We start from the raw sequence: 15407 nt of genomic DNA, 5'->3' as shown, positions 1-15407 counted from the left end.
CCCCCGCCTGCTCTCCAGCTCCTGCCCCTTGTTCTGTGCCCCAGACGGGCCCTCCTCCAGCCCACTGGCCCAGCTCCTGTGAGGCCCTTGTGTCCCAAGGAAGGAGCCTCCCAGCTTCTCTCTAGGGCCCATTCCCTGCCCCCGTCATTTTCCTGGGGCATGACAGCTGGGTCCCTGTTCCCCTGGCCCCGTCCCCCAGGTGCGGTGCTCACCGCCTCTCCCTGGGCTGGCACCGATGACCGTGGGAGCTGAGGGTGGAAACCGGTTGACTCAGGAAAAGTCAGACCGGGAAGGGCCACAGACCCCAGGGCTTAGGACTGGCTAGGGTAGCGTGTGTGAAGACAGAAGCCCTTCAGGTGTAACCAGCACAGGCAGGGGCCCACCGTGGAACGGAGACCTGGCCAAGCTCAGGCCAGGAGCAGACAGGAGGTCGATGCCAAAGCCCTAGAAAAAGGGAGGAAAGAAGACGCTCTTTCTGTCCTCAGGGCTCAGCTCGACCTCACCTGGAAGCAATGTGGCCAGTCCAACAGGTGTCTCCACGCACTAATCTGTTGCGGGGTTGAGCTCCCACTGCAGGAAATGCCAAGGGGTGGCCAGGTTGGATGGTTGTGTTTGGGGGAGATGGTGTCCTCCTGAAGGGGATCGGGGTGCAGAGGGGCCCCATCAAGTCCCCTGCCTCCCCCACTCAGCGAGCCTTACCAGGGCCCTCTTGGAGGCCAGCCCTGTTCCCTGCATGGAGTACTGTCTGGACCATGGAACAGGTGGGGAGGGCTGGCTCTCCTCCCAGAAAGGGTGCCAGCGGCAGAAAGAAGAGGAAGCCGGAGAAGCCGAGTCCACGGCTACTCCAGAGTAGGATCTGGTGGGCGACTAGAGGGTCCTAAGTTCTGACCAAGCCTCCATTCAGATCACCCCTGAGGGTGCTGGGAGCCAGGGCACGGCCCAGACAAATCCCTTGCCCACTGCAGCCTCGGAGAAGGCTGGAGGGAGTGAGAGTGTGTGGGGGGCAGCCAGAGGGCGCAGGGTTGCTGGAGAAGCCTCAGCAATCCTGTGAGTAAACACTGAGCAGGGGTCCTGAGTGAGAGCCCCCTGGCCTCAGCTGTCAGCTCTCCCAGAGGGATGGCTGGGCACTGGGGAAGGGATAAGTTCAGGGTTTGGGTCAAGGTCAATATTAGGGATTAAGGTTAAGGTCAGAAGCAGGGTCAGTGTCAGGTTAGGGTTAGGGGTTAGGATTGGAGTGAGGGCGAGAGTTTAGGAGTGAGGGTCAAGGTTGGAGTGAGGGTCAAGTTTAGAGTGAGGGCAAAAGTCAGGTTCCGGTCAGCTCAGGGTTGTGGTCCAGGTCGGGACTTTCCTGGTTGGCCTTGTCCAGGGTTGTGCAGACGTGAGTTCTGGCTTTTATTCCTCTTGCTGTGGGCAGGAACCAGCGGGTGGGGGCTGGGCAGCCAAGGCCTTGGTCTCCCTGTGACTGTGGCCCAGTCCTTCCCCTCGCTGGGTCCTGTGTGCCGTCTGCGAGAACAGTCGCTGGGCCAGACCGCTGTTCTGCCATCCAGGGAAGGAGAGGGAAAGCAGGCAAGAGGTCGAGCTGGGACCCTGGTGCTGTGGAGGGCCCCGTGTCGCAACCCCTTCCAGGTGTGGTGCTCTGTGCCCTTAGAAGGAAGGGTTTGGTTGGACTGCGGAGTGGGGCTCACGACACACCTGAGGCTGGGGGCTATGTCCCGGCCCTCTCTGCATCCTGCTGCGATTTGAAACAAACATTTATTTCATGAGGCAGGGCAGCGGGAGAGCGTGGCAGGGCCTCCAAACCCATGGGAGTAAGACCTGCTGGCCCCCTGTGTTGGGGAGGGTCCGGTGTCTGGGGACAACGTGGGTGAAAGCTGCTGGTGGCTGGGGAACAGATGAGTCCCGCCTGGCTTTTCCCTGAGACAGTGACGCCTTCCCTCGCTCTGCTGGCTGGAAAGGACCTGCAGGAGCTGGTCAGCCCAGAGTGGCACCAAGGCTCTTCCTCTGTGTCCCGAGGCGCAGGGCACTCTGCAGCGCCCTGCTGCTGATCCCACAGGGTAGTGGCCTGAAGCCGGGGCAGCTGTGCCCACTGCAGGGGACAGGGCGCTCTGGGTCTGTGTGTGGGGAAGGGGTGAGGACCTTTGAGAAGGGGCTAGCCTTCCTACTATGTCCTATGCAGTCCTTGAACTGTCACTCCCAGGCCTGCCTTCAGAGTCAAGTGCCCCCCCCCCAATTCAAGGGCTGCAGTCCTCGTGAGAAGTGCGGGGCTGGAGTGACCGGGGTCTCAGGGAGCCCCTGCTTCATACAAAGGGAGGCTGGTCATGTGGCCACACCAGGCTCAGTTTCAGAAACGCAAAGAACATGGGAGAAATCAGGTACAAGCCATCAGTTGGTACGCGCTCTGTACACGGTGCAGACAGCCGTTGCAGGTCACCTTGGAGCTGTCCCGGACACCTTCGCAGGACCCTGTGAATCACTAGTTCATGCCTTTCATTCAGGTTTGGCCAAGGCTCCGTATCACGCTGCAGGCATCCACGGGGATAAGCAGAGGTGACAGCAGATGAGCTGAGAGGAGCCGTGTACTTACACAGTGAACCTTGCCAGTGCCTCCGAGGAGAGGTGACCTCGGTGACTGGGGGGCTGCTCCCTGATGGAGAAAAAGCCCAGGCGACACTCGCTGTCTGTGTGGTCAGGGCAGGACGGGAGGGCTGTGTCCTGGCAGATGGCACTGTGGCACTGGACCTCGAGGAGTGAATTGGCCACATGGAGGAATGGCCTGCCCAGCAAGAGGGAAAGGCAGGGACAAAGGCCGGGAAGTGGGGAAGGGCCTGGCTTTCCCCGAATGCGGAGGACTGGGAATGAGCCAAGGAGAGGTCAGGTAAACCCACAGTGAGAGAGGCTTGCAAAACCGGTGGGGGCCTGTGCTCGCATTTCCTGATTTTCAGCCTCCCACGCTGTGGTCCTCTGTCCCGAGGTGGTTGTCAAACACCCACCGATTCTCTCTCCCTCCTCCCAGCAAGATACGGAGACGACAGCCTCTCCCCTTCAACCTTGGCCTTCGGAGGCGGGGTTCCAAAAGCTCCCACGCCCTCTGCCGGTTTTCCTGGACGCTCGTGCTGGGAGCATTTCAGCACTGAGTGAGAAGCGGGCCACCCCGAGCAGCCATGTGGGGATACCACAGACAGAGAAAGAGAGAGAGAAAGGGATGCCCGGTTAACCCAGCTCATCTGGGATCCAGTTGCTCAGGTCTCCCAGCCCAGACCCTGAGCATGTGAATGAGAACACTTTTGGGGTGACTGCAACCTTGGCCAGCGTCTGACTGGAACCCCCACCCCAGGCAACAGCTGCCTAGCCGAGCCAGTCACCCCAGCTTCAGGAGCAAACCACATAACTGCTGGTGTTTCAAGCCGCTGTTTGGGTTATCTTTCTGACGTAGCAGCAGACACGTGGAACCGTCCTGTCTCCATTATCCACTACCCCTCCTTTCATTAAAAACACTTTGATATGTTTCCTTTTTAAAACCGGAATTTATTAAGATGGGAAGCTTCGTAGCCCCATTGTACATAGAAGTCCATCATCAATGGCGATAAATGGAAGACAATTGCAGAAAGCAACACAGGAAACGGAACTACGTGATCAGTTTCTCCCTACTGGACAGTGGCCTTCCCGCCCACCTCCCCCCGGGGTGGAGCTGAGTCCCACTGGCGGCTTCCTGGCACTCACCAGAACCCGTTCCCGAGCCCCCTTGTAAACCCCACCACCAGCTGAGATGCACCCCTTTCTCAGGGTTCTGGGTTCCTGCCCCATGGGACCCATCTTCCAAGCTCCTAAGCGTCACTATTTTTGGCCTCTTCCCTTTCTCCCTCCAGCCCTAGGGAGAGGGGCTGCTTTCTGTAATTCTTTGAGAAGTCCTGCTTTGCCTTCTCGGTTCTTCAGTTGCTGGCTGTGGTAGGCGGCATCACTGTCGTCCCAAGATATCCAGGACCTAATCCCCAGAGCCTGTGAATTATTCACCTTACTGGCCAAAGGGACTCTGTAGATGTGATTAAGGGTCTTGTAATAGGGAGATTATCTTGGATTACCTGGGTGGGTCCAGTCTAATCACAAGGGTCCTTAGAAGTGGAAGACAGAAGAAAACCAGAGGGAGATGTGACTAGGAGAAATGGCCTGAGTGATGGGGAACGGGACGGAAAGCCTCTAGAAGCTGCAAGAGGCGAGGAAGTGGATTCCGTGCTAGAGAGCCTCTAGAAAGGAGCACTGCCCAATGAGGGCCATGTCACATTTCTAGCCTCCAGAAATGAAAGACAAAGAATTTATGTTGTTTTTAGCCCCTGAATTTGTGATGATTTGCTCTAGCAGCAATAGAAAACACACTGGTTAATGCTCCTGTATGAAGTTCTCAGTCAGTCACAGGTGGTCATCCTTCCCCACCCCGGGGACACACACTCCCTTCCAATGCCTCAAGTCCTGCCTGCGCCCTCTCACTCCAGATGGTGGGCAGACCCCCCATCTCCCGCCTCCACCTCTGGGGGCTGGCGGGCAGTGACTCTCAGGAAGTTCTTCCCTCCGATGTCTTTGACCTTGTACTTCCTGTCACTGGCCCCCGGATGGCACAGAGTCCCCAGGATTCAAGGGTCCCAGGGAGCCAAGAATCTGTCCCCTCCTTGCTTGTGACACCTTCAGCTCATGTATTCCCCTGTCATTGTGTAGGGCCTCCTCAAAGTGGGGGTTTCGGGCTCTAAACCCCCTACAGGGCCTTTCTGGTCATGTGGACCCCGCACACTCAGGGCAGGTGACAAACTAAACCCCCTCCAGTTCTCTCTCTTAAAAAGGAGTGGTGTCGCTTCCTCCAAAAACCTTCACAAAAATGAATACCTGATGAAGAGTTAGGAGGTAAAAATAAAACTCTAAGAAAATTAAAAGAAAAAAAAAACCCAGGAGAGTAAGTCCCCCAATTAGGATGTGAAAGACTGCATTATCTACGGACAAGCGTCAACTCCTGTTGCTGCTGCCTAAAGGTTCTTTGGGCAAAGATAAAACAGTGGACGACCTGGCCGGCCGTACCACCTATCAGAGCATGGGCTAGAAAACCCATTCAGAAGTGGAGTGTAAAAGGAGGCCCCTGTGCATGTAAGTAAATAATAGATTTGGTGTTGGTGAGCAGAATATCTGAGATAGCTTTAAAGTTTCAGGAACTGTTTGTTGACTGAGGGTGGCTTTGCCCTGATATACTAGACAGCATAGAAAACTGTGTTGATGGAGAAAGGAATTATAAATTTAGCTTTGAACCACTGTCCCCATTAAAAAAAAAAGGTGATTTATTTCATGCGTCTGTTATCTATTTGAAAGCTAGGAGGTAAATCTTTGCAGTGTTTATTGACTCTAGGATGTGTTTCGTTCCTTCTCCCTCACAGGCTGTTCTTATCAGGCCTGGGAAAAAGAATAATGTAGCACCTGGGGGCAAAGAGGCAGCCTAGTAGCTTGGCACTGGAGGCCAAGACAGAAAGGATCTCCATGGCCTTGTTGACTTGGTGCTGTGACGGACAGGGAGTAAGGTGATCCAGGAGCTGCGGGAGACCAGCAAGCCTGAACTTGTCTTCATCGAAGGCGACAGACAGACTCCTGACCAGGAAAGCCACAGCGATGCCCCCCAGAGCCAAGAATCCCAGGGATCCCTGGACGTAGTCGAAGGCAGAGACAGAGCCCTCACTGTATCCAGTGATGACGTGTGTAGACACAGCGTGTGTGTTCATTTCACTGAAAGGAGGAAGAGGTCCCAACCAGATTCCACAGACAGTGACTTGGATCGAGGGAATGACAGGTGCTGCTGATAACAACCCCGCCTCAGGCTCTTCCTCCGCACCGTTGTCTGGAAAGCTAAAACCACAGTGATGATTTTTGCCAAAACAGTGGAAGTAGCCACAGGGAACACAGATGCAAACGTCATTTGTTGAAGTACGTAGATGCCTTTGTTGGGAGGACCAATGAAGAAGGAACAGGGGAAGCACAGGCAAAGGGAGGTGAGAGGATGTAGCTGAGAGCTGGCTGTTGGCCTTGACAAAGGGGATGTCTTGGTGCTTCGCAGAGACCCCAGGGACCACAGCCATATGGACAGAGAAGCATAGACCTGTGCAGGCTGGAGCCATCCCCAGTGGGTCTCAATAAGCCAGGAAGGTTGTTTTCTTTGGGAGACAGTCGTCTTGATTTGCGTTTGAGTACCATCTTGATGCGGTAAGAAATTTGTCCCTGACTTTCATTGACGTGATCAGTGGTACTGCCTTGACTCTGGAAGATGCTCAGGGCCGGGCTGGTCTGGATGATGGATTCTCCCTAGACTTCCTCCTTCAACGCTGATGGGGAGGCTACAGTTGCTACTGCTTTCTGCCAAACCCAGATTCATCCCTCAGGCCAAGAGGAGCAGTCAATAGAGACACTAAGGAGAAAGCCACCTGGCTTTCGCAGGTGGAAATCTCTGACCGTTTGATGGGATTTGTTCCACTGGCAGTTTTCAGGACCCTGGTGGACATGGCTGTGGTCAATACTGCAGATCGGCTTCTCTTCCTGTGGCTTGAAGTCCTGCTCATAGTTGGTGTAGTTGTTGTAATAATCAAACTAAATGAATTTGGCTAGCGTGTCAGTCAGATGGATCAGGTCAAGAAGGAATTCTTTTAAGTCCTAGTGCAAGAGTCTTTCCAGAAGACGACACCATCTTTCTCCTCTGTCTTACTTTCCTCAGTTTTGTCCTCTGCCTTCCTCATATCCTTCCCTCTTCTTGTCTCGAGTTCTATCTAGGTAGACTTAGGAGCTGTCCTGCCAGACAGCCTTCTGGGGTAGGTGGGATCTGAATGGGGCCGCTGTTGTGCCCATGGGCATACGCCGACCGTCACTAAAGCCTCTCAAGGTATGAAAGTGCGGTTATGTTTATTACTAACTACAGACAGAGGAGCCGCAGAGCACCTGCGGGTGGAAAGGTTGCGGGAAGTTTCCAGAAGCACCACACCCTTGTAGCACCCTTCACTTTATAGGCCAAATGGACACAGTGGGACAATTATGGAATCCTGAAAACTTCCTGGTCAGGAAGTGGTCTTGTAAAAGGGGAAGCGTCCGAGGCTTTAGCAACTGACATCAGCCTGTTTTGTGTTGACTGACTTAGACCAGCTGAGCTAGCTGTCTGCTAAAAGGGGAGGAAGTAAGCCTCGAGTGACATCAGCCCTGCTTTGAATGAGGTGTTATTTAGAACTTTCTCATCAAGCAATGTGCTTGTACTATGCGCAAACGCTCCATTCATTCATCCAACAGATAAGTTTTGTGTCTCATAATATATTGTGAGAATGGTTCCAGACCCTAGGGCTGTACCGGATGACAAGACAGCCAAAGTTTCTGCCTTCGAATTCAGCCTCTGAACCCCCCGCCCCAGATGGGTCCTAGCCCTTCTTGGCCCTGTACTAACTTATCTACCCTTTCCCCACAGCCAGACCATGTCACTGGAACCACCCTTCATGGCCTTCTCCCATCTCATTTCTCTAGTTCTCCCAAAGCTGGCTTCTTGCCCAGCAGGTGCTTTTTCCTGGTGACCCTTCCATACATTAGAGAGGAGGAGGCCTTGTCGGCTCACCTTCAGGGAGTCAAGTTTTCCAAAGGGCAACCTTTAGGACTATTCAGATCTCTGAGAGGACACTGCGCCAATGGGGCAGAATGAAGCCAAAGGGCTTCAAGGCCTGAGTCATCCTCTAAAGCTCTTTTGGACCTTGAACAAACAAATCCTATGTTATACATCGGATATTTTCCAGGAACGAAACCAGGTTCCATAGAAACTTGTTGTTTTCTGGAAGAGAATTCCAGTAGAGCTTTAAAAATGACAAGTTACATCCATACAGGTGGATGTGAAAATTTGACTTTATGTATCAGTCCTACGAGAGTAATTTCATTCTTCTTGTATTTATGTGTGTTCCAAAAATCATCTAAAACATTGGTAACTGAAACACACCAATCAATAAAAATCTCTTCAGTGCAGATTCAGCCTGGGAATAGGATAGAGCCCAACAAGTTAGCAGCGCTTGGGTATTTCAAAAGATAGATCTTGGGGGTACCAGGGTGGCTCAGTTGGTTAAGGGGCCAACTCTTGATTTTGGCTCAGGTCATGATCTCAGGGTCCTGGGATAAAGCCCCTTGTTGGGCTTCATGCTCAGCAGGAAGTCTGCTTGAGGATTGTCTCTCTCCCTCTCCCTCTGCCCCTTCCCCAGCTTGTGCACACGCTTGCACGCGCACTTGTGTACTGCCCTTTCTCAAACAAATAAATTAAAAAAAGACATCTCTTTTTGATACTCAGAGACAGGATATTTACAAATGGTTTCACCTGTCTGCACACCCATAATAAAACCCTCCCCATGGAAACGGGGTCCCCAAATCCAAACTCTTCCTCCTGCTCATCATATCCTCAGCATGAGTTCATCATTCTCTCTGATGGGTCATCCACATTGTGCTGGAGACCAGCATGGAACCAGCCGAGATTCCTGCCAAGTCTCTATCCTCCATTTAGAAGACCAAATGGACTCAAAACAGATCCTGAGATGTCTATTTTTACTATCTAAACAGTGTCCTGAGGAGGTAATGTTCTAGACTGTCTGGGCAGGGACTTGGGAATAGAATTCCTTCTCCATCCGACGCTCCATTTTTAAAGTACTTCCTCCACCAAATTTCTTGAGTGACCTTCTGCAACCCACCAAGCCAGCTCCCTTGTACCTCTCCTGAGTAAGCCATTGCTCATAGAAACGTGGCGACAACTGCCCAGAGGAAGGGAGGTTGGGGGACTCTGAGCTTCTCTTAAAAATTAAGCAATCCAAAGGTGGTACATTTTAGTTGCTCTAAAATGACATTCACCCTTGAACGAGGGTGTAGCGGCTTGATTCTAAACCTGGTAAACTTCAGGAGGTGGAACTGATATTTTGAAGATGCCCCTGGTGGATTTGTGAGTGGCCGGCCTAGAGGGGAAGTTTAAGGGAAGGGAGGGGGTTGGGGTGACTGGGTTTTAGTGGGAGTATCTGGGCAGGTAGGGCACTGGTTACAGAGAGAATGATATTGGGGGTTGATGGAAGTTGGGGGTGGGTATGGAGAAGCTTTCTGGAAAAATCATAGAAGAAAAAATGCTTTGATCTTAAAAGTCTAAATGTAGGGGCAGCCTTAAAGTGCACTCACTGGACGGCCTTTGGTGACTCTGAAGATTTTTACTCATAGAAGCTTAGAGATCTATTCAGTTGTTTACCCATGACGGTCACCCTCTGTTTGCCTCCCTTAACCTACCGTGCATCCGGCACCGTACTTCGCTTATGAGGAACTGTGTTTGAAGATGATGAAGATAAAGCTCAGACCTAAGACAACTTGACTAGTCACCTAGCTAGAAATATGCACAGTGAGTTCTCTCCCTGTGTGTTTATACTGTATGAAAAGCCCAATCCAGTAGGTGCTTTGTGGCTTCAAAACAAACAGCATCTTTGTGGTCCTTGTGAAATGCCTGCTACGAAAAACCTTCTCCTGACCACCAGGGACTTCCTCCTATGATGGCACAGTCCTACGGACCCCCTGAGAAAAATGAGTTTGAGAGCCATGTCTTTGAAAAACCCTTTATAACCTCTTGGAATATATTTATGGTGACCCTATTTCTTCACCAAACATTTTGACACAGGATCAGATATTGGTAGCCCATTAGCAGTAGGGATTGCTCTAGAAAGCCCAGCTTATTCAGTTCCCCTGGAGGTGGAACTGGGAGGGTCTGTTTGCAGAATTTAGTCCCTGGGGCGGGTGGACTCTGGGTGGTTTCTTCCCAGGAAATAACCCCTCACACCTGATGTCTCAGACTGATGCTTTCCCCTGGAGCTGTAGCTTGGCGTTCTAGAACATTGTCCAAAACCCGGGGCCTCAGGTCCTGGCCGACGTTACAGGGGATGTGGGAGGTTTTGCTCCTAAAGAACAACGTCAGTTCCTGATCAAGACCCTGAAATCCCCTTTGATCTATGTAATTTGTGACTTGGGAAGTAAAAGAAATCAACTCCAGGCAGCTTAAAAGAAAGGAATTCATTCCATGTACCCAGCAGTCCCTCAAGGAGCCTGAGGCCAGAAAGCAGCCAGACTCCTGGAAGGGACCAGCACCAGCCTGGAACATAGCCCAGAACCTTGGAAGGCACTTTCTTCACCTCCTGTGCTTTTTCTCCAGGCGTCTGCTTCCCTCCTATTTCCTAGTGGTTAGACTTCTCTGCTTTCCAGTCATAGCAGGGGGGCCCCCAGAGCGGTCAGATTTCCATGGTGTTAGTTCAGATGCACGGAAGAGAATGGATTCTTTCTCGATCCCACCCCACCCTCTGGGGAAATGTCAGCTGGGTCCACACTGTGGTCTCTCCTGAACCGGAGTCAGGTCAGGGCTTGGTGGTTCAAACATGGCTGCCGTGGGGGTTGCACATTAGGAGACGAATAGCCAGAAAGAACTTCTTCTCTGAGTTCGGTCCTGAGCAGATGCTGCTCAGAACAGTGAGGGTGGGAGTGTGACTGGGCCCCAGCAAGGAGATCTGTTGGGTCCCGTAGGTGCTTGTCATTTGGTCATAGTCCCCTTGGATCTATGGGGACTGTCATTAGTTTCTACTCAGTACACTTTCTACTTTTTACTTCAGAAGCTGCTCCTTCTCCATTCCATGTTGACCTGAGAGAAATCATATTGTATTTTTCCCTTTGTGGTTGGCTTATTATTATTATTATTACATTATTTTATTATATTATTTTAAGTAGGCTCCATAGCCAGCATGGAACCCAACGTGAGGCCTGAACTCACAACCCTGAGATAAGACCTGAGCTGAAATCAAGAGCTGGACACCTAGGCACCCTTATGGTTAGTTTATTTTACTCAGCATAATGTCCTATAGGTTTATTCATGTTGTAGCCTGTGTCTGATATTCCTTCCTTTTTTAAGGCTGGGTAATATTCCATTGTATGGATGTACCACATTTTGCTTAATCATTCATCCGTGGATGGACACTTGAGTTGTCTCCGCCTTTTGGCTCTTGTGAATAATGCTGCTAGGAACATGGGTGTACAAATATGTCTTCAAGATCTTGTTTTTGATTCTTTTGGGCGTATACGCAGAAGTGGGATTGTGGGACACCTGGGTGGCTCAGTCAGTTAAGCATCTGCCTTCAGTTTAGGTCATGATCCTAGAGTCCCGGGATCAAGCCCCATGTCAGGCTCCCTGCTCAGCGGGGAGTCTGCTTCTCCCTCTCCCTCTGCCCCCCACCCAGCTTGTGCTCTCTCTCTCTTGCTCTCCCATTCTCAAATAAATAGATAAATAAAAATCTTTAAAAAAGAGAAAGAAGCAGGATCATATGGTAATTCTGCATTTACTTTTTTTAAAGAGCCACCATACTGTTTTCCACAGCAACTGCATGCACTGTTTTATATTCCCTCTAGCAGTTCAGAAGTGGTTCAATTTCTCCACATCCTCACCAACATGTTTTATTTTCTGTTTTGTTTTTGTTTTTGTATAGTGGTTATCCTATGAGTGTGAAGTGATATCTCATTGTGGTTTTATTTTGCAATTCCCTAATGATCAGTGATGTTGAGCATTTTTACATGTACTTATTGGTCATTTGTGTATCTTCTTTGGAGATTTCTATTGAATTTCTACTTGAATATGCCTACTCACATCCATTACCCATTTTTGAACTTTTTTTTTTATTGTTGAGTTATAGGAGTTGTTCATATATTCTGGATATTAACTCTTTATCACATGTATGATTTGCAAATGTTTTCTCCCATTCCATGGGTTGCCTTTTCACTCTGTTGATTGTGTCCTTTGATGTACAGAAGTTTTAAATTTTGATGTAGTGCAATTTATCTATTTTTCTTTTGTTGTCTGTGCTTTTATAGTAATATCTAAGACATCATTGCCAAATCCAATGTCATAAAGCTTCCCCCCCCATGTTTTCTTATAAGAGTTTTATAGTCCAGCTCTTATGTTTAAGTCTTTGATCCATTTTGAGTTAATTTTTGTATATGGTGTGAGGTAAGGGTCCAACTTAATTCTTTTGTGTGAGGAGATCCAGTTTTCCCAGCATAATTTTTGAAAAGACTGTCTTTCCCCCATTGAATGGTCTTGGCACTCTTGTCAAAAATCATTTGACTACATCTGTGAGAGCTTATTTCTGGGCTCTCTATCCTATTCCTTTGGCCTATACGTCTGTCTTTATGCCAGTATCACACTGTTTTGATTACTTTAGCTTTTTATAAAGTTTTGAAATCAGAAAGTCTGAGTCCTCCAACTTTATTCCTCATTTTCAAGATTGTTTTGGCTATTTGGAATTCCTTGAGAAGCCATATGAATTTTAAGATGGATTTTTCTATTTCTATAAAAAACACCATTGGGATTTTTATAGGATTGCTCTGAATCTGTAGTTTGCTTTGGGTAGTATTGACATCTTAACAATACTGAGTCTTCCAGCCCACAAATGCAGAATGTCTCTCCATCAATTTGGGTCTTCTTTACTTCCTTTCAGCAATGTTTTGTAGTTTTCAGTGCACGAGTCTTTTGCCTCTTTGGCTAAGCTAATTTCTATGTACTTTATTCTTTTTGATGCAATTGTGAATGAAACTATTTTCACAATCTTTTTCAGACAGTTCGTTGTTGGTGTACTAGAAATGCAACTAATTTTTGCACATTGATTTTGTATCCTGCAACTTTTCTGATTTCCTTTATTAATAGTTGTAACATTTCTTTTGTATGTATTTGTGGAATCTTTTGGGTTATTTGCATATGAGGTCATGTCATCTGTGAACAGAGATAAGCCTTTTATTTCTTTTTCTTGCTTAATTGCTCTGGCTAGATTCAGTTCTATGTTGAATAGAGGTGGTAAAAGTGGACATCCTCTCTTTTCAGGACTCCCCTGACATGAAGTTTAGATCTTTTGTTACTGTCCCACAGGTCCTGAGACTCTGTTCCCTTTTTTTTTTTTTTAAGAAAATTATTGGGGTGTCTGGCCAGCTCAGTCGGTAGTGTGTGTGACTCTTGATCTCTGAGTCATAACTTCGAGCCCCATGCTGGGCATACAGATTACTCAAAAAGAAAAAAAAAGGAAATTACTTTCCCCTTGTTGTCCAAATTAGGTGATTTTATTAACTACCCGCAAGCTTGCTAATCCTTTCCTCTCTATTTTCCACTCGCTGTTGAGCTTATCCAGTTATTTTTGTTGTTTGTCAATGTTAGTTATTGTATCTTTAATTTCTAAAATTTCCATTTGGTTCTTTTTAAATATTTTTCATGTCTTTGCTGAGATGTTTTTACTTCTCCCACTTGCTTCAAGAGTGCTTGTAGTTGCTTGTTGGAGCATTTATATAACTGCTGCAAAATCCTTGTCAGATAATTCCAACATCTGCATCGTCTCAGTACTGCTATCTGATTATCCTTTCTCATCTGAGTTGAGATTTTCTTGGCTCTTGTTATGAGTAATTTTGGATTATATCCTGGGCATTTTGAGTACAAGGTTATGAGACTCTCCCCCTTTTTACATATCTATTTTAGCAGGCAGTCAATCTATTTATATTAAGAATGAATGTCCTGGCCTACTTTTGTGGGCTATGTTTTAAACGTTAATTACTTTTCAAAGCCTTTGCAGTGCTTTTGTGGTCTGTTGCTCACGAGCTACCCGGAGGCCAGCCTGAAGCCTGGGCAGGATTCCACACCATCGTTGAGCTCTCAAAGCTTTTGCTGTGTTGAACCTGGTCAGTTTTACAAATGGGATGTGTCCAGGACTGGATACTTAAAGCATCCCATTCTGCTATGAATACCTCCTCCCCAACCCCTCAATTCATATGTTGAAGCCCTAACCCGTCCTGTGATGGTTTTTGGAGATGAGGCCTTTGGGAGGTAGTAAATTTTGGTTAAGATTAAGAGGGTGCGGGGCGCCTGGGTGGCACAGCGGTTAAGCGTCTGCCTTCAGCTCAGGGCGTGATCCCGGCGTTATGGGATCGAGCCCCACATCAGGCTCCTCTGCTATGAGCCTGCTTCTTCCTCTCCCACTCCCCCTGCTTGTGTTCCCTCTCTAGTTGGCTGTCTCTATCTCTGTCGAATAAATAAATAAAATCTTTAAAAAAAAAAAAAAGATTAAGAGGGTGAGGCCCTCATGATGGTATCACTGTCCTTGTAAGGAGAGGCCGCAGAGAGCACTCCCCTGCCACCCCATGCCGTGTGAGGACACGGTGAGAAGGTAGCAGTCTGCAAGGCAGGAAAGAGCCCTCACCAGAACTGACACTCAGGCACTTTGATCTTGGACTTCCAGCCTCTAGCTTCCGGCACTGTGAGAAAATGGCCCTTGTGCTTCTCTCCCCCTTTCTTTCCAGTCCCTGCTGCCAGGGCACCGAGGCCTTAGTGTAGACCTTCTCGCCTCTCGGGAGGCATCTGCAGAAGCTCCTGGCTGGCCTTCCCACCTCTTTTCTCCCACCTTTCAGTGCAGGGTTACCCTCCAGAACCCAGGCCATTGTGGCCCTTCCCTGCCAACACCCTTCCATGGCTTCCTGTGCCCTTGGGAGAAGCTCCAAGTCTCCCAGCCAACGAGGCCCTAGGGGGTGATTTCTGCAGACTCACACCTTCTCCTCACTCCCAATCTTGCGTTGTCGAATGTATTCCCTCAAGGCCACCAGGACACACCAGCCCTGAGTCTTACCTTCACCTGGGTCACATTTACTTTACTAGCTTGTTCTCAGGAAGCCCTCCCTAGGCCAAGATGGTGGGGCAGCTTTGCCTGCCATGGCTCCCAGTGCAAAAGTCCCTTACTCTCAATGGCCTTGACCTTTCCGCTGTCTTCCTCAGACTGTGGCCTCCAGAGCCAGGGCTTCTGGGTTTCTCTGCTGTACTCTGGTTGTCGCACTGTGCCTGGCGTGTGGCAAATGAGTCAACGAACACATCTTCACCTGCATTTGGATCCCATCGTAGTTCAGGATGGCAGGACTTTGCCTCCGAGAGTCCCTTGCCTGCAAGCCCTGGCCTCTCTTCTTCCTCTATTTAATTCCTCTTTTCCTCCTACTCAACAGAAATGTCTCTTCCGTCAATGCTCTCACCTGAACCCAGCTGCAATTTGTAATGTATTAGTTGACTTGAATCCCATGTTGAATGAGAGACCGTAGTAGTGGGAGGAAGGGTTGCTGTTTGCTGGATCAGGTGAGCATGGGACCTGGGGAAACACTCTCCCAACCCTTCTCATCTTCTGGTGGCTCCCACTGCCTTGATGGAGGCCTTCCGGGCTCCCTGGGGTTGTGGATGGACGCACTGTCCGGCACACCAGGGCCCTTCGAGCACCGGATCGCCATGCGTGCCGCTGCCCGGAGTGGCTCCTGTCTTGCTGTCTGTGTGTCCCGGTGACATTGCTCCTGAGCAT

The sequence above is a fragment of the Ailuropoda melanoleuca genome, chromosome 4, assembly GCF_002007445.2.
Source record: "Ailuropoda melanoleuca isolate Jingjing chromosome 4, ASM200744v2, whole genome shotgun sequence".
In the NCBI taxonomy this organism is placed as follows: domain Eukaryota; kingdom Metazoa; phylum Chordata; class Mammalia; order Carnivora; family Ursidae; genus Ailuropoda; species Ailuropoda melanoleuca.
Note: the sequence above shows the minus strand (reverse complement) of the source record.